Consider the following 20,125-nt stretch of genomic DNA (forward strand, 5'->3'; position numbering starts at 1 on the left):
CAACTAAAATGTAGTGTTTCTCTGCTAAAGTTCTCATTTTTCAAATATATAGAGAATTGAACCAACATTATAAAAATAAGAGCCATTCCCAAATTGATAAATTGTCAGAGAATATTAACAGATAGTATTTAGAAGAAGAAATAAAAATTATTAATAGTCACATAAAAACACCTTAAATCATTAATAATGAAAGAAATACCAATTAAAACAACTCTGAGGTACCACCTTATACTTATAAGATTCACTAACATGACAGAAATGAAAAATGGCAAATGCAGGATGGCATATGTGAAAAAAATAGACAAATGCACTATTGGTGGAGTTGTGAATTGCTCCAAAATTTTGGGGAACAATTTGGAACTATAGCCATATATAAAATTGCTTTAAAATTGTACATTCCCTTTGAACCAGCAATAAACATACTATGTCTTTATCCCAAAAAGATTTTTAAAAAATCAAAAGGAGTCATATGCACAAAAAATATTTATAGAGGCTCTCTTTGTGGTGGCAAAGAATTAGAAACTGAGGGGTGCCAATCAATTGGGCAATAGCTAAATAAATTGTGATGTATTATTGTGATAGGACACTATTTGTTGTAAGAAATGACAAAGGAAATAGTCTCAGAAAACCTGGGAAGGCTTATACTAACTTAAAGTGAAGTGAGCAGAACCAGGAGAATACTGTACATAGTAACAGCAATATTGAAAAAGAATTAGCTGCTCTGATCAATACAATGATTCACCATAATACCAAAGATCTCATGAAGAAAAATGTTATCTACCTCCAGAGAGAGAGTAGAAGAAATCTGAGTGCAGATTGAAGGACATTTTTCACACTTTTCTTACTTTGTTTACCTATTTGTTTACCTGCTTATTTATTTACTTACTTATTGCTGAATGGCTAACATGAAAATGCTTTTCATGACTTCATATGTATAATGAGTATCATACTGCTTGGTTTACCAATTGGTAGGGGAGGTGCTGGAAGAAGGAAGAAAATTTGGAACTGAAAATGATTTTTTAAAAAAGAAAATCAATTTCTGCCCCAAAGGGCCCAAGTCTTTGACCAATACATAGCTGAAAACTATCATTTACAACATGGAACAATCATTTCAAATTTCTTCCTCAAAATTTAATATTTTTAATATTTTTAACATTTTAACATTCTTTTCTTTTTAAATTCTGAGTTTCAAATTCTCTCCCTCCCTCCCCCAACCACTGAGAAGACAAACAATATATCAATTATACGTGTGAAATTATGCAGAATATATTTACATATTAGCCATATTTTTTTAAAAAGCACTAAAAATAAAGTGAACAAATTATATTTTAATTTTCACTCAGAGTTCATCAGTTCTCTTTCTGGAGAAAGATAGCTTTTTTTTTCATTTTGAGTCTTTTGAAATTAACTTGAATCATTTATTGGTGGGATTAGCCAAGCACGACACAGTTAATCATCATTAGAACATTACTATTACTATGCACATGATCTCACAGGTCTTCTCACTTCACTTTGAATCAGTTCATATGGGTCTTGCCATGTATTTTTTTTTTCTGAAACCATCACCCTCATCATTTTTTATAGTACAATTGTATTCCATCACACAACTTATTTACCCATTCCCCAACTGGTGGACAGCTCCTCAATTTCCATTTTGTGCCACCACAAAAAGATCTGCTATATATATTTTGTACATACATGTCCTTTTTATTTTTCTTTGATCTCTTTGCGATACAGACCAGTAGTGGGGTTGATGGGTCAAATGGTGTGCACATTTTGATAGCCCTTTGGGCAAAGTTCCAAATTGTTCTCTGGAATGGTTGGACCAGTTCACTACTCCACCAACATTTTATTACTGTAGTTATTTCCCTTCATCCCCTCCAGCATTTGTCATTTCTGATAGGTATAAGTTACTTTCTCAGAGCTGTTTGAACTTGCATTTCTCTAATCAATACTGATTTAGAGCATTTTTCATAGGGCTATAGATAGTTTTGATTTCTTCTTATGTAAACTGTCTATTTATATCCTTTTTACCCTTTATCAATTGAAGAATGGCTCTTGTTTTCAAAAATTTGACTCACTTCTATGCTCAGTATGTATTGGAAAATTAGGCCTTTATCAGAGAAACATGCTGTCAAAAGGTTTGATATTACTTCATTGCCTATGGTATCTTGTAGCAAAATGTAGTTTCCCTGCATATCTCTTTTAATTAGGTCTTTTTTTTTTGCTTTTGCTTTGTCTGAGATCATAATTGCTACCCCTCCCCCCCCTTTTTTTTAATTCAGCTAATTCTGTTTGAGCCCCTTATTTTAACTCCATGTGTGTCTTCCTGTTATAAGTGTGTCTTTTGTAAATAACAGTGTTGGATTCTGGTTTCTAATCCATTCTGCTGCCTGTAGAGATATAATGGCTGAATTCATCCCTTGCACATTCAGTTATGATTACTAACTATATTCCCCTCATCCCATCTTTTTTTCCTTCTCTTTCTTTTTATCCTGTCCTTCTTCAAAAGTCTATTTTCCTTCTAACCACTGCCTGTCTTAATCTGCCCTCCCTTTTATACACCTCCCCTGCATCATCCCTCCCCCTTTCTATTTTCCTATTGGGTAAGTTGGAAAGCTATACTCAAGACACTGTGTGTGTATTCTTCTTTCTTTGAACCACTTCTGATGAGAGTGAGATTTAAGCATTACCTACTACATACCCCCAATTTTCCCCTCCACTTCTTCCTTGTGTACCTCTTTTACAACTCTCAGTGCAACCCTCTTTGTCACCCCTTCACTTTTTTTGGATATCATTCCAACATAATTGACTTACATTTATGCTCTCTTTCTATGTAAACTTTTAATTACTCTAATAATGATAAAATTTTTTTAAATTAATTTATTTTGATTTATCAACAATTACTTCCATATGCTTTTGAGTTTAAAATTTTTCTCCCCTTCCCTCCCCAACACTCTCCCCAAGATGGCACACAATCTGAAATTGGATATACATATACATTCCTATTAAACAAATTTTCACATTAGTGATATTATAAGTAAGAATTAGAAGAATAGGAGGAACCAACAGAAAGAGGGAACAAAACACAACAGAAGAAAAAAATACCAAATAGTATGCTTCAATCTGCATTCAAACTCCATAGTTCTTTCTTCTTTATGGATAACATTTTCCAGCATGAGGCCTTTGGAAATGTCTTAGACTCTTGTATTGCTGAAAAGGGTTAAGTTTATCAATATTAGTCATTGCACAATGTCCTAGGTCTATTTCTGTAGGGACTCCTAAATATTTTAAAATGTCTACAGTAAGTTTAAATGGAATTTCTCTTTCTATCTCTTGCTGTTGGGCTTTGTTGGTAATATAAAGAAATGCCGATGATTTATGTGGGTTTATTTTATAGCCTGCAACTTTGCTAAAGTTGTTGATTATATCAAGTAGTTTTGTACTTGATTCTCTAAGTATATCATCATGTCATCTGCAAAGAGTGATAGCTTTGTTTCTTCTTTGCCTATTCTAAAACCTTCAATTTCTTTTTCTTCTCTTATTGCTAAAGATAACATCTCCAGTACAATATTGAACAACAGTGGTGATAATGGACATCCTTGTTTCACCCCTGATATTATTGGAAATGCTTCTAATTTGTGCCCACTACATATGATGCTTGCTGAAGGTTTTAGGTAGATGCTATTTATTATTTTAAGGAAGACTCTATTTATTCCTATGCTCTCTAGTGTTTTTAATATGAATGGGTGTCGTATTTTCTCAAAAGCTTTTTCTGCATCTATTGAGATGATCATGTGGTTTCTGTTAGTTTTGGTGTTGATATGATCAATTACGCTAATATTTTCCTAATATTGAACCAGTCCTGCATTCCTGGTATAAATCCTACCTGGTCATAGTGTATTATTCTTGTGATAAGTTGCTGTAATCTATTTGTTAATATTTTATTTAAAATTTTTGCATCTATATTCATTAGAGAAATTGGTCTATAATTTTCTTTCTCTGTTTTGACTCTTCCCGGTTTAGGAATCAGCACCATATTTGTATCACAAAAAGAATTTGGTAAGACTCCTTCTTCTCCTATTTTCCCAAATAGTCTATATAGTATTGGAATTAATTGTTCTTTTAATGTTTGATAGAAATCATATGTAAATCCTTCTAGCCCTGGAGATTTTCTCCTAGGGAGTTCATCAATGCCTTGTTCAATTTCTTTTTCTGAGATGGAGTTATTTAAGTATTTTACTTCCTCTTCTGTTAATCTGGGCAAAATATACATTTGTAAATATGTATCCATTTCACTAAGATTGTCAAATTTATTGGCATACAGTTGGGCAAAATAGTTCCTAATTATTGTTTTAATTTCCTCTTCTTTGGTGGTGGATTCATGTTTTTCATTCTTGATACTGGTAATTTGATTTTCTTCTTTTTTTAAATTAAATTACAAAAGGTTTATCTTTTTTATTGTTTTTTTATAAAACCATCTCTTAATTTTATTTATTAGATCAATATTTTTCTTAATTTCAATTTTATTAATTTTTCCTTTGGTTTTCAGTAGTTCTAATTTGGTGTTTAATTGAGGGTTTTTAATTTGTTATTTTTCTAGTTTTTTTAGTTGTATGCCCAATTCATTGATCTCTTCTTTTTCTATTTTATTTATGTAAGCATTTAGAGATATAAAACTTCCCCTAAGAACTGCTTTTGCTGCATCCTGTAAGTTTTGGTATGTTGTCTAATTATTGTCATTTTCTTGATTTGTTGTTTGACCCCATCATTTTTTAGGATTAGATTATTTAGCTTACAATTATTTTTCAGTCTACCTTTCCATGGTCCTTTATTACATATAATTTTTATTGCATCATGATCTCAGAATGATGCATTTAATATTTCTGCCTTTCTGCATTGGATTGTGAGGTTTTTATGCCCTAACACATGGTCAATTTTTGTGTATGTGCCATGCACCACCAAGAAAAAAGTATATTCCTTTCTATCCCCATTCAATTTTCTCCGGAGGTCTATCATACCTAACTTTTCTAATATTCTATTCACCTCCTCAACTTCTGTCTTGTTTATTTTGTGGTTAGATTTATCTGTTTGAGAGAGGGGAAGGTTGAGGTCCCCCACTAGTGTAGTTTTGCTTCTATTTCTTCCTGTAACTCACTGAACTTCTCTTCTAAGAATTTGGATGCTATACCACTTGGTGCATATATTTTTTAGTAATGATATTACTTCATTGTCTATGGTGCCTTTTAGCAGGATGTGGTTTCCTTCATTATCTCTTATGATAAGATCTATTTTTTGCTTTTGCTTTGTCTGAGATCAGGGTTGCTACCTTTTTTTTTTTTATTTACTTCAGCTAAAGCATAATATATTCTGCTCCAGGCTTTTACCTTTACCCTGCATGTGTCACTGTTTTTCAAATGTGTATCCTGTAAACAACATATTTTAAGATTATAGTTTTTAATCTATTCTGCTCCCCACTTCAGTTTTATTGGAGAGTTCATCCCATTCACATTCACAATTATGATTACTATCTGTATCTTTCTTTCCATCCCCCTGCCATTTATGCTTTTCTTTCTCCTTTCTCCTTTTCCCTCCTCACTAGTGTTTTGCTTTTGACCACCACCTCCCTCAGTCCCTCCTCCCTTCTATTAGCCCATTCCCTTTTCTTCCCTTTACCCTTACTGCTTCTTCCCTCTCTTCTATCCCCCCTCCCTTTTCTTTGCCCTTTTCCCTCCTACTGCCTATAGGGCAAGTTAGATTTCTAATTATGTTATTCCCTTCTTGAGCCAAATCTGATGAGAATAAGGTTCAAACAGTACTCATCTCCCTCCCTTTTTTCCCTGTGCTGTAATAGGTTTTTGTGTCTTTTCCTGTAATGTAATTTACCCTTGTCTGCCTCCTCCTTTCTCAGTACGTTTTCTTAGATCAGATTATTATCAGATATTTAAATTGTTTCTTTCTGGCTGTGTGCAGTATTTTCTCTTTGACCTGGTAATTTTTGAATTTGGCTACTATATTCCTTGGCATTTTCAATTTGGGGTCTCTTTCAGGAGGTAATCAGTGGATTCTTTCTATGGTTGTTTTACCCTCTGGTTCTAGGACCTCAGGACAGTTTTCCTTTATGATTTCCTGAAAGATACTGTCCAGGCTCCTTTTTTATTGTGATTTTCAAGTTGACCAATAATTTTTAAATTGTGTCTCCTGGATTGATTTTCCAGGTCACTTGTTTTACCAAAGAAGTATTTTATGTTTTCATCTATTTTTTCATTTTTTTTTGTTTCTTTTTCACTGATTCTTACTCTCTTGTAAAGTCATTGGCTTCCATTTGCCCGATTCTAATTTTTAACAAATGGTTTTCTTCTATTAGATTTTGTACCTCCTTCCCCATTTGGCCAATTGTATTTTTTAGGGACTTGTTTTCTTCAGTGTACTTTTTTTCCAGTTGGCCAATTGTATTTTTCAGGACTCTTCTACCTCTCTCATTTGACTTTTAAAATCCTTCTTGAGCTCTTCTAAGAAGTCTTTTTGGGTTTCAGACCAGTTCATATTCCCTTTTGAGATTCCACATATGGGTTTGGTGACAATGTTGTCCTCTTGAGAATTTTTGCCTTGATCTTCACTGTTCCCATAATGAGAATCTATCATATGTTTCTTTTTGCTCATGCTGTTTGCTTATTTTCTGGCCTTTAAAGAGACTGAGTTCTCCTGCTGGGCAGCAGAGGGCACTGACCCAAGCTTCTTGTGTTGGGACCTTTGGGCGAGGTCAATGGCTTTGTGTGCTGGGGCCTCCAGTGTTGGCACTTAGAGGCTATAGGGTTCTGGCAGCTTACCTGGTGTTGGTCTGGAATCAGCAACATTGGAACTCTAGAAGTAGGAATGGGTAGTCTGGCCCCTGGATGTTGCCTGCTTTTCCTTTCCTTTCACTTTCTTTAGCTCCTTTCAGATGGATATTGCAAGATGTTTATCTGCCTGGGGCCCCTTGGAGGTCTTCACAGATTTTTGCTGAGGCATTGGGAGACTGCTGTAAAATGCTGAGGCACCTGGTGGTTTTCTGAGCCAGTTTCTACAAGTTCTCCCACCTTCAGTGAGGCACTCAAGGGTCCAGGTGTTGGTGTTTGCTTATTCTACCACCTGAGCTTCAGAATCTCCTCCTGGTATTCTGAGGTGGTGCTTTCCACTAACTTGCTGGGATGCCTCCTGTTCAGTACTGCTTCCCTTCCCCCTGGGGAAGAGGAGCCTTTCCCATTAATCCCTCAAGCTACCTAGGCTACTGGACTGCTGCACCCCATCTTTCTTCTGATTCAGTTGTTCCAGGGTTTTCCTTAGGGTGATATTTTCTGGGCTTCCAGAGGTTGATACAAGAGAGTGAGAGTGACTTACTTTTTACTCCACCATGTTGGCTCCCAGAAGTGGAACTATTGATAAAATTCTTAGGCATTACATGTATCATTTTCTTATATAGGAATAAAAATAATTTAGCCATATTAAGAAGTACCTTATAATTTCTCTTTAATGATTATCTTATTATACTTCTCTTGAGTCTTGCTTTTGCATGTCAGATTTTCTATGCAGCTCTGGCCTTTTCATCTGGAATACTTGGATTTCTTCTAATTCATTAAATGTTACTGCATTTGTAGATATATTAAGATATTTTTATTTTTGTGTTATCAAATTGAATTATTTTGCTAATGTTCTATTATTGCTTTCTGGAATAATTGAGAATTGGTAATAGTAAATATTGTATTTTGAATATATTTCTATATTCCATTTGCCTATATTTTATTTAATATTTTGACAACAATGTTATTTAGTAATATTGGTGTATAGTTCATTTTTAAGACATGGTATTGCTTGTTGGGATATCTAGACCATATTGTTCATTCTTCATATTTAAAGAGGACCAATGCCATCATGATATTGTAGTCAAAGTACAGTATGTTTTACTGTGGCTGCTCAGAAGCTCAGGAACTCAGAAGACTCTAGCACAGGTCATGCATAATTAGTCCATTTGAACATTTGGAAAGAAGTTGTCTCTAGATTTGATTGTCACATTTGTTTTTTGCTACTGAGATTCTGCTTTGCCCATGGAGCACAGTACCTTCTTTTCACACTATGCTGTGAGGTCCTATGTGAGCATGTCCCATGTCTCACAAATGATGCTAAAGTTCTTCAGAGACACAAGATCATGGTGAAATTTGGTTGTCCAGAGAAGTTCATCAGTATTGTATGCCAATTTTATGATGGCATGCTTGCACGGGTTTTGGATAAAGGACAATGATCTCAAGCTTTTTCAGTCACCTATGGAGTGAAGCAGGGCTGTGTGCTTGTTCACATGCTTCCTAGTATGATGCTTTCCATGATATTGTCACTGTTATCTAAACCACATTGACCTGCTAAAAGGAAGTCATCACTGTGATAATCTTCTTAATTAATAAAAATTATTTATGTAACCTGAAGTTTTTTTTTAGTTTTACATATTTGATGAAATTAATTTAGATTCATCAATTTACTGGTGGCTTTTCTCAAAATTCTTTGAAAGAAAATATCTCTGGATATTTTAATTGATTAATTTTAGATATAAATTTTCAATTATTTATTTGTTATATAAGTTATTTAGTTAGTAGTTCTTTTGTAGATATTTATCTGTTTCTTTTATATGTTCCATTTTCTAAATATAAAATTAATTTGATAGTTTCTTAAAGTTTGCACTATTTTCTCTCCATTCTTTGTGATCCCTTCCCTTTCACCTGTTTGTTCCTACTTTTTTTTGGATAAAATTAATGGTTGATCAATTTTATTTGTATTTAATAAATTTTGTGGTGTAGTTACTTTTATCAATGATTTAATCCTATTTATCCTCATATCAGCCAGGATTAAAGTATGAGAGCTACTCAATCTTCATCCAACTATTGATGGGTACTGGAACTTTGACCTGCTCCATTTCCATCCTGGACTGGTTCATCCTTCCTTAGGTAAACCATTGACCCTCTTATCTTGAGTCCTCACCATATTGGTGCCAAATACAGTGCTGATACCAGATTAGCAGGGTCAACTGTAGCTCAGGATTCCCAAGCTTAGGATATCTTTTAGCCAAACAAAGTATGGCTATTGTGATGTTTCTATAGTTTTCATGATTATATTCAAATATATCACTAATTATGAAGCTGCAAGAAATCAAGTTACAATAATTATCTAGACAGCCTCCATTTCTAGTTCATTAAAAATTCATAGACCTAGTCTTTATTATGAGGACCAACATAGCAGCAAACTGTCATAAAGAGGGAATTTGTAGAAAGTCATTAACAACTAGGAAAAATGTTTCACATTTTAAGTCCAACTCTGTCCATGTAAGAAAATATCATTCACATCAAAAATGTCAACGATATTCTTTCCTATAGTCAACCCCCACTTCGCCAAATAAGAATCAAATAGAGAACATAGGGAAAGAGGACAATGGATGAGAAGAGAAATTTCTTCCAACTCATCCCTGTCACAGCTAAGAACATTCAAAACCAGCTGTACAGTCTGGTTCCCATCAAACGTTTGCACATGTGGTTTCTTTGTAGCAGACAGTGGTAAAACTGTAACAAAAGAACTCAGGGCTTTTGGGCTCACTCATGTCTGTTGTTCTATTGTCTTAACTGACTCATGTTAGATTTATTTGATGGTGACCGTCAGGTGATTGACACATTAGATACAGCATGCAAAGATTACATCCTCTTCAGTCATTTGATGAAAACTCTCAATGTACTTGCCAAAATCTTCTCAGAAAACCCCAAAGACCTTTCACTTCAACAACTCTTTTGGGAGATACATACCAGATGAAATCCACCTACATGGAAAATTGAATGGATTCTCTGCCAGGAAGTAGCAAGCGACAGTGGGAAGGGCATTTTTTCCCTTTGGTTAAATGTATCCATAAATAGCATTCATTTCTTTCAAACTTGGAGATCTGGGTTGAAAATGGACCTGAAACTAAATCCCTTCGCTAAAAATATTGCTTCCTCCCAACTTCAGGCAGCATTTTTGAAATGGTTAAACAGGTCTGGATCTCATATATAATTATACCCACTATTGTTTAAAGCACTTAATGACTTTATTGATGAGACACTTTTCAACATGGAAAAAAGCAACATATTGTCATTAGATTTAGTTTTTGCCCTTTTATCATAGGAAAATCATCTTCCTGGCTCTGACAGAAGCAATAGGATATTTTTACTTGAGAAAATAGAAGCACAGTACTTCCAATGAATGATTTCTTCCAACCACCATTCCCTCCTTAAATTACCTCAAGGACAGATCCAGATGGAAAAACTATCTTTGTCTGCAACAGCATTGAGTGCTCTCACAAACAAATCAGCAGATATGGTGAATATAATTGAGAGTGATTTTTGACAATGATCTCTGGAGTCAGGTGAATGTAGGCTATGATTAGCACATCCTATATATATATTTAGCATCACTAGAATATCAAACTGAGAAAGTACGAACTTCTGTCTTCCAGCTGCTACAGGGCATATGGCAGTGGCCAAGCCTAGCATATAGATTTTTCCCCCTGTACTGCAATTCAAAGAAAAGATTTGCCCACTTGTGCTGCTATTTCCATTAAATGCTTGGACTTCCTACCCTAGAGAGAATGTCTTGAAAAGCTTATAGTTCCTTTAAGGGATGTGGTCAGTGACAAAAGAAAAGACTGAGTCTGATAATATGTTAAAATTAATCTCTTCAGGTTAATCTATTTTGACCTTCAAATTTGATTCTCAGTTCGCATAAATGGTTGAATTAATCTTTTTTTTTACCAGTCCTATAGTGTAGGTCACCTAATCATGCACCTTTTATTTTATTTTCCTTTTTCTCTATTGATTTGTAGCCTTTGTTTCTCATTTCAGGTGCTCTTTTATATCTGCTACTATTATACTGTTGAATAATTTGAATATTGCATTGCCAAAGATCAGTTATGACATAAATTATAACATTATGATATTATGTATATAATATTATTGAAGTTCTTTGTTTCAATATTATATGATGAGGTTGGCAGACTTTGAAACTTAACATTATTTTTAGGTAACCTTAACTAGAAGAATGAAAAATTAATTGGATATGCAAGGAGGTGACCCAGCCCAGCATTCTGCTGTTGTCCTACTCTTCCTGCTACCATCACAGTCACTCATTTTGACAGTTAAATTTTATAACAATAAAGTTTCATTTCTCAGCTTATTTGTTTGGAAGACTATCAGTGTTTCAACAAAACTATCTCAACTTTCTTAACAAAACTTGTATTTACCAATTCCCAAGCAATAAAATAACACAGGGAATGTCACCTATACCTACATGGATAATAAGATAATCACAAGGAAAGGATGGGAAAATAAATAAAAAATAGGTATGATAATTTCTGTTTCTCATATAAAGTCATTCCATTTCAAGATATAATTGGTGAATGTGGCTGGACCATTGTTTTTGTTTGTTTGTTTGTCTGTTTGTTTATTTTCACACAAGAAACTAAGGCACAGCAAATATTTTGTACTCAACTCTAAGGGAATACCATGTTTTTCGGCTTGCCAACTTTAAGCAGATAGTATGTTATGAGTTATTAACCCCATACTTCATCCTAATAAGAAATATTTCATCCTAAAAAAGTCATTTAAGCAGCATATTCTAATCATCATTTATATTCACTATAAAATAAATATTTCTTTACATGAGACATTTGAAGAAATATGTTAATTCCTAAAGTGAAGGATTCTACAAGATTTTTCCCATGTTATTTTTTTTAGTAGAATGTTACATTCCTCTGTGGAAGTAGTTTTCATAAAATGTAAAGCTACACAAAGCCTTCAATAGCATCTAGTCCTGCCCCCTTCCTTCTCATTTTATAAATGAGCAAACTGAGACCGAGACAAGTAAATTGATTTATTCAGGTTGCAAAGAGCATAGCTGGGATCTGAACCCAGGTTTTGACATGACCACATTCACCCATTGATTAGGTAAAAGATAATTAGAATGCAAATTAAAGATGTTGCTATTTATTGCAATAAATAATAAATGGAGGGAACTAAATAGTAGTACAAGAAGAAAAGATTAAATGAATGAATTATGAATGGCAGAGTATCACCTTTGAAATTGATTTTAGAGAAGACAAGTAGACATTCTCACTACCCATTCCTTGGCAATTACCTGTTCTCAATAATTCTGTTCACAATTTATTATGAGCCTACTATGTGTCAGGTGCTAAAGATAGTGTGTCAGACACTAAAGATACAAAGAGAAACATGAAATAAAACCATGGCTTTAAGGCCTTTACATTCCATTGGAAGAAATAGCATGCACATACATAAGTTAATTCAAAATATTACAAAGTAAATGTGAAATAATTCCATGGGAGGCAGGACAATCACAAATAGGAGGGTCAGGAAAGGTAACATGAAGGAGATGGCACTTGATCTGAGCTTTGAAGGGAGCTAGGGAGGCCAAGAGACAGATTAAAGTATGGAATTCATTTCAGGCGTGGAGAGAAGCTTTTCCAATGGCAGGGTCAAGATATGGAATGGCATGTATGGGACAGAGAAAGTAGGACACTTTGACTGAAACATATAGTGCACGATGGGAAGTAATATGAGATGAGCCTAAAAAAAGATAGACAGGAACCAAACTGATAAGGGTTTTAAATATCAGACATGGACATCTGTGTTTTGTCTTTAAGGCAAAAGGGAACTTTCACCAGGAAAGTTTTTCACTAGGAAAGTGATATTATAAGAACCATAGATGTAAATGGAGGACACCTAGTCTATACTTTATGTGTGTCTATGGTCAGAACTATACTTTGGAAGATGAATTTGGCAACTACATATAGCAATAATGTCAGGAAACCAACTTGGAATTATGCTAAGAAAGTGAATAAAATGTCTATATCCTTTGACCCAAAGATCCGAATACCAGGTATATTTCTATAAGGAGGTCAAATGTGAAAAGAAAGGCTCAATATATACAAAAATATTTATAGCAGAACCATTTATGGTATCAAAGAATTGGAAACAAAATAGAAGTCCACATATTAGAGAATGGTTCGAAAAAGAGGGGTGTATTTATGTAATGGAATATTATTGCTCTGTAACAAATGATTAATATGAAGAATACAGTAATACATAGGAAGACATATGAAGTAATAAAAAGTGAAGGAAGCATAAACAAAAAAACAATATCTTTGACTACCAAAATATAAATATAAAGAACAACAATAAATTAAAATGGAATGCAGTCATAATTACTGTTTGTCTTCTCCCACAGCCACCACAAAAAAAAGACATAAAAATCACTCCACTCCTTTCTTTACAGAGGTGGAGAACTAAGGATTCAAAACACTGCATAAATTGTTGAATTTGAATGATGTGTTAGTTAATTTCAGTGAACTTGTTCTTCTCTCCTCTCTTGCTTCATTTATTTCTTTAGTCATTCACTCATTTTCCATCAGCTATTCTGCTTGGTTTTGACTCCATGAAATCATTCCTCCTCCAGGATAAGCTCATTACTTGAAATCTCAGCATGTAGATAGGCTCAGATCAACTCAACACCTTCTCAGAGCCCTCCACTGCCTGTTCAGGTACCATTTGGAAAAGATTATTTCTGAAATCTTTTCCAAGTCTAAGATTCTAGGATTCATGACAGTGCTAGAATAACCAATAGTTTAACACCATGTGGCAATCCTGTGTGCCTAGGTATTTTGTAATTGGTTTGAATGAGTCATGTAAAATGTAATAAAACCACAAGATGACACCTTATTTTCAAACACTAAGTTAAATAAAGGAAAAGAATTCTAGAATCTAAATTTATTTTTAAGCTAGAAGGAACTTCTACAACTACCTAGTTTTACTACAGCAATATAAATCAAAAGAACATCAAAATTATCTATGTTAAATGCTATAAAATGTAATAGGATTATGACTAATCTCTGTAAGGAATTTCCTGAGAAGGAATTAAGGAAAGGACTGCTGGTAGCCACATAAACACACTCACATATCAGTCTAAATATTGTCCTTTGGCTAAGAGTGACTTTAAGAAGAAAATTATGGGAAGAAGAATGTCCTCTAGGTTGTGAAGTAAATATCACTAGAATTCCTACAGATATGAAAGGAAGAGTAGAGTCAAGCATTTTATATATAATAAACTACCTATCTGTGGGTTAGCATTGACAGGAAAAAAAAAACATTTTTTTAAACTGAACTATAATGAAACATTAACCTATAATACAATGTTGCCTATTGACTAATTGACTGTACCAGAAAATTTTAATTATTTGCCTCTTGTTCCAAATCTGTTACAGTCATTTGACCAGGATTCTTAATTGGACAGTGTAATTAATATTGGGACATTTTCTTCAGTGTTCCTTTACTTATTTTTCCTCTATTCACTTTTGTTGTCCATTCTTTAATCTATATCATGATTCCCTATGCTAAATGTTCCTACCTCTCACTCACATTTATCCTTTAGTTAATGTTGTTGTTGTTGTTGTTTCGGATTATTATTCCACTAATCTATAAAATAGAATTAAAGTTCCTCCAAAGGTCAGCAAGCAAAGCTAAAAAAAAAAAAATCTGGTTCATTGAAAAGACTACTAAAAATGATAAAGCTTTAGCCAATCTGGTTAAAAAGGCCAGAAAATCAAATCGACCAAATATCAAATAAATGAGGTAAAATGACAAAAAAAGAACAAATAAATAGAATTATCACAACCTCCTATGCTCAGATATGGGCTAAAAAAACTTAAAAATTGAGAATACAAAAGAAATAGAGGAATGTCTTCAAAAATATAAATTAAATAAACAAAGCACCAAATGAAGATCTTAAAGAATTCAAACTCAGAAAAGAAAATAGAACTAATTTGTAAAGGAACTACCAAAGTGGGAGAAAAAAACCCACTCCTGATAAGTTCAAAGGAGAATTCTGTCAAATTTTTAGAGAACAATTAATACCAATAAAAAACAAATTATTCTCAAATAATTGAGAAAGACAACCCGCTTAGAAAATATAGTCTTAACACCTAAGTCAGAGGAGCCTAAAACACAGGAGAACAAGAGACCAATAGAATTATTAAATATCAATTCAAAAATTTTAAATAAAATCTTGTTAAATAGATTAAAGCTATTTGTCTAAGAAATCATTGATCATGACCAAGTTGAATTTATATTGAAATACCATGATGATTCAACATTAGGGGAAAAAAATCAATATAATCATACAAAAAAAATCCACCATCACATAATTATCTCAATAGATTCATGAAAGGGGAAAAAAGCAATATTCATTTATACTAAAATTCTTACAAAGCATAGGAACCTTTTTAAATATCATAAAATTACCTATCTGAAACTAAATACTAGCAATAGGGTCACATTAGAATCTTTCCCAATAAATATTAGGAGTAATAAGGCAAAGGGAATAAATATTTGTCAAGTATCTACTTTGTGTCAGTTACTATGCTAAATGCTTTACAAATATTGCCTCATTTGATTATGATAACAATTCTGTGAATGAGATGCGACTATGATCACCATTTTACCACTGAAGAAACTGAGGTGGACAGTGTTTAAATGATTTGCTCAAGATGATATAGCTACCAAGTGTTTAGGCTAGATTTTAACTGAGGCCTTTCTGATTCAAACTTAGCCTTCTATCCACTTTATCATATCACATAACTGCATTACTTAAAACAAAGGTATACACTTTCCCCACTATTATTTGATGTAATTCTGGAAATGCTAGCAATGGTCATTTTTCTTTGGTCTATGAGTTACCACAGCCAAGGAATTTGCTATCTCATGCCCAGTCTATTGGTAATATGGTTCATTTGTTTTTAATCAGATTGTCTTTGGATAGAAGACACAGACTTTCATGGTAACAACATGTGAAGTTTTTCTGATAGAGTAAAATTTGCATTGAACCCCTGCAAGAACCCTGAAGGGTCACCTCCATGGTACAATAGTATATTCGAAATTTGTGTTTGGACACAGAAAAAAAACAAACAGAAACAGAACCAGGAGAATTCATCAACATGGATTATCATTTTCTTTGGTTATTTAAATGACTTAAAGCAAAATAAAATAAACAGGCTTCAAAAAGGCTCAACCAGAAAACACTTAATCTTACCAAGCAAATAGAAATGGTAATTTAGAGATAAAATCAGGTTAGAATATAAATAAATGCCTTTGCAAAAATGGTAGAAGAGGATGGAAAATGATTACAAGTAGCATCACTATATAAAACAGAAAGAATCAGTATGGGGGAAAGAAGTTTGCAGAAAACTTACCATGAACCCCAACTGACTGGCCCAGATTATTGAGGGTAAATTAAAAAATAATAATAAAATGGTAAGGGAAACAACAGACAGATACCATCACCATCACCCACCCAAAAATAAAAATGCACGGATTTGTCAATTCCACTATAACAGTCTATTTTATTTATTAATGACCATGGAATTACCGCATTTGAACTTATAATCCCCAGTCAACGACATTGTATTGTACTTGAGGCAGTGAAAATGGTACTGAAAACAAGGATCAACAGCTGAGGCAGGCCAAATATACGTAGAGTAAAATCATGCCGAAGGTGGCACAAGTTTGAGGATGACATCAATATCTGAAGGACAGGAAGACATTATACAACTGCAATAAATCACAGATAGTAAAACTACCAGAAGGAAGTGATTGAGAAAACATCAATAATTAATGGCTTAAACTAATGACAACTCTTATCTCTAAAAAAGCATGCACACCAAGAACGAGAAACCTTTGATGAAGATATGAGAAAGATACAGAGAAGACTTTTGAAAACAATGTTTCCAAATAGCAAAATCTTCACAGCTCTATGATAGACTAAAAATTAAACATAATACAAGAACTCAATATTTTAATTGTGTATTAGCTCTTAAAAAGCATTTGATTCAATAGAATTTAAATTAATTGGCCCCAAGTACACAGTTAAGTGACAGATCTGGAACTCACACTGATTAGGGAGAGAAAATGCAGCCTCTTGTAAGAGTGGCAGAGAATACATACTGGACCAAACTGAGTACATACTATAGGATTTCTACCACATCATAGCCCCTACTAACAGCTGAGGTGATGAAGCCAGATGAACTCATGTACTCTTTCAACCAAGAGTACTGTGGAGAAGAAAGGGATTATTTATTTTGGAAATTATATATTGAGATTCCATCAATAGGATAGATGTCTCTGAAAGCATGAAAGACAATGGACAATGTAGAATAGTGGAAGGAACATCAGATTTTAAAAGAGACAATGTGATTTCCAGTGTGGACTTAGTACACACACAACTCTAGGCAAGTTATTTAAATACTTTGGTAATCAGTTTCCTTATGTATAAAATGCCAGAGTTGAGCTGGCTGGTTTAACTGAGATCTCCTCCAGCACTGAAACCTATATGTTTGTTTGTTTGCAGGTTCATTATTTTTTGCCATCCCCTGGGCCTAATGTATGTGTGTATGTAACAGTAGCTGCAAAAAGTTGACACAAAGGTCATTTTACCTTCAAGTCTTGAAATCTTTCCAGTTCTTTCCTCTAGATACAGCTTGATGCTTCAGTGGATAGAATGTTGGACCTGAAATCAGGAAGACCTGAGTACAAATCCAGCTTCAGACATTTAAATGCCTGTCATACCATTCCACCCTGTTTAATGCAGCACATGTCCTCTTCTTATCATCTCCCCCCCTTATCTTCTACCTATTCCTGTCTACTGACTGATTCTCTATTGTATATAAACATGGCCATGTCTTACCCATCTTGCAAAAATTCTTAATTGAGCTATCTACTCCCACTATTTTTCCCTATCTCTCCTACCTTTTGTGGCTAAACTCCTGGAGAAGGTAATTTAAAACTGATGCTTCCAAATACTTTCTTCTTTTTTTGAGGCAATCAGGGTTAAAAAAAAAACTTGCCCAGGGTCACACAGATAGTAAGTGTCTGAGACCAGATTTGAACTAAGCTCCTTTTGACTCCAGGGTGGGTGCTTTATCCACTGTGCCACCTGGTTGCCCCAATTACTTTCTTCTTAACTTTCTATATCATCATTCAAACAAAACTGCCCTTTCTAAAGTTATCAATAATCTATTAATTGTCAAATCTGATGAGCATTTATTAATGCTCATCCTTTATCTCTCAGCAGCTTTTGATATTTTGATACTCTCTTCTATGTAGGTTTTTGTGACTCTACTAATTCCTAGTTTTCTTCCTATCTTGGCCATTCCTTGATCTCCTGGTGAGAGGACAGTACAGAGGTGGAATGATTAGCCATTAATCTAAGGTTTGACAGTGTGGAAAGTGAAATCAGAGCAGGAGTAATGGTCTGAGGTAGTACTGAGAAGTAGAGGAATTTGGAGGTCTAGATGAGAAGGAAAAGATTTAGAAAGGAAAGTAGTATAAGGAGAGGTAGGATTACATGAACTTGTGGACAGATAGATGTAAGATTTTTAAATTAGAGAGGTGGAATATTTGTATGTAATGGTGAGATCTGGAGTGTGAGCATCCTTATGTATGGCTGAGGAAGAGAAAAAGGTATATGTCATGGGATGTAAGAAGGTTGAAGGATTGAAGGGATGGAGAGTATAATATCCATCTAAGTGGATTCCAGCGTATCCTAGTATAAGAAGAGGAGTTGGGAAGATAGAGACAGAGATACACATTTCTCAATCTCTCTCTGTCTCTCTGTCTCTTTGTCTCTCTCTGTCTCTCTCTCTCTCTCTCTCTATATATATATACATATATACATATATAATACACATATACATATATAATATATAATATAATAATATATAATATAATATATATGTATAACATATTATACACACATGTTGCTCATAAGGAATTACTATTTCTAGCATCCATCCAGTTGTCTATCAATTTCTTTTTACAAAATTATTTCAGAAGGAGAGAAAGAGAAAATTATTCTAGCCTTGTAGAAAAATTCAGACATAATGAGCATTAGAGTTTCATTAAAAAAAATATATCTAGCATCTAGCTCAAAGCCCTTTCTGATTAGGCAGATCAAATGAGGTTGAAAACAGCAAGCAATGTATCAGCCATGTTTTATGGGCTGTTTAAATTGAGAGACTAAACTGAATAGGGACAGGATTCAGCTTTCTACCTATAAAAGAATACCTTATAAAAGGTTAAAAGTCATATAAGCTAATTATAGGACGTTTCACATCTGTGATCCTGTCCAAGATGAGCTGTATAACAAGGGTACCATTTACCATAGAATACATCCAGGGGAGAGTAGCAGGACTATCAATGATCTGACTTTCAAAATGTCATAATGAGAATTTTTATTATATTCTGAGGAAAATAAATACATTAGAAGATGGGTTCAAATCCTATCTCTTATGCTTACTATCTATTTTGAGCAAGTCATTTAATCCCCTTGAGCCTCAGTTTCTTAATTTCTAACATGACAGGAAAGGGTGCACTAGATGGTCTTTGAGTTCCTTTTGAACTCTAGATCTATAATCTCGTGATGCTAAGATAATTGTTCATGAAAGTCTTAAAAGAATATTAGTGAAAATATTGACATGGCCACCTCTCTGGTGCAGGTACTAAGTACCTCACTCTGGAACTTTTACAATAGCCTCTTAGTGGATATACCTGCCTCAAGTCTCTTCCCACTTCAATCCATCCTCCATTCAGCTACCAAAATGATTTTCCAAAAGCACAGGTCTGACTGTGTCACCACCTTACTCAAGAAACTGTAGTGGCTCCCTATTGCTTCCAAGATCAAATAAAAAAAGTGCTCTGGTTGGCATTCAAAATCCTTCATAACCTATCCCCTTCCTACCTTTCTAATCTTCTTAAACCATACTGCCTGCCAAATACATCAGTCCTCTTCAAGAAGGAAGGACAAACAACAATCTGTGAGTGATAGCAGCAGACCCACTAGGGACCCAACTGGCCAGTTCTAGTTTGGCAATGCTATTCCTTTCTCCCTCCCTCTCTTCCTGCCCCTTTCTCTCTTCTCCCTCTGTCCACATGAGGAATCATACCCTTACATGTGGGTGCTCTGCCCAGAGGAACATAAATTTTGAGCACTGAAGCCTTGTAAGATATCTTGGGGT

This window comes from Vombatus ursinus, unplaced genomic scaffold (genome assembly GCF_900497805.2).
Source record: "Vombatus ursinus unplaced genomic scaffold, bare-nosed wombat genome assembly UNPS02014812.1, whole genome shotgun sequence".
In the NCBI taxonomy this organism is placed as follows: domain Eukaryota; kingdom Metazoa; phylum Chordata; class Mammalia; order Diprotodontia; family Vombatidae; genus Vombatus; species Vombatus ursinus.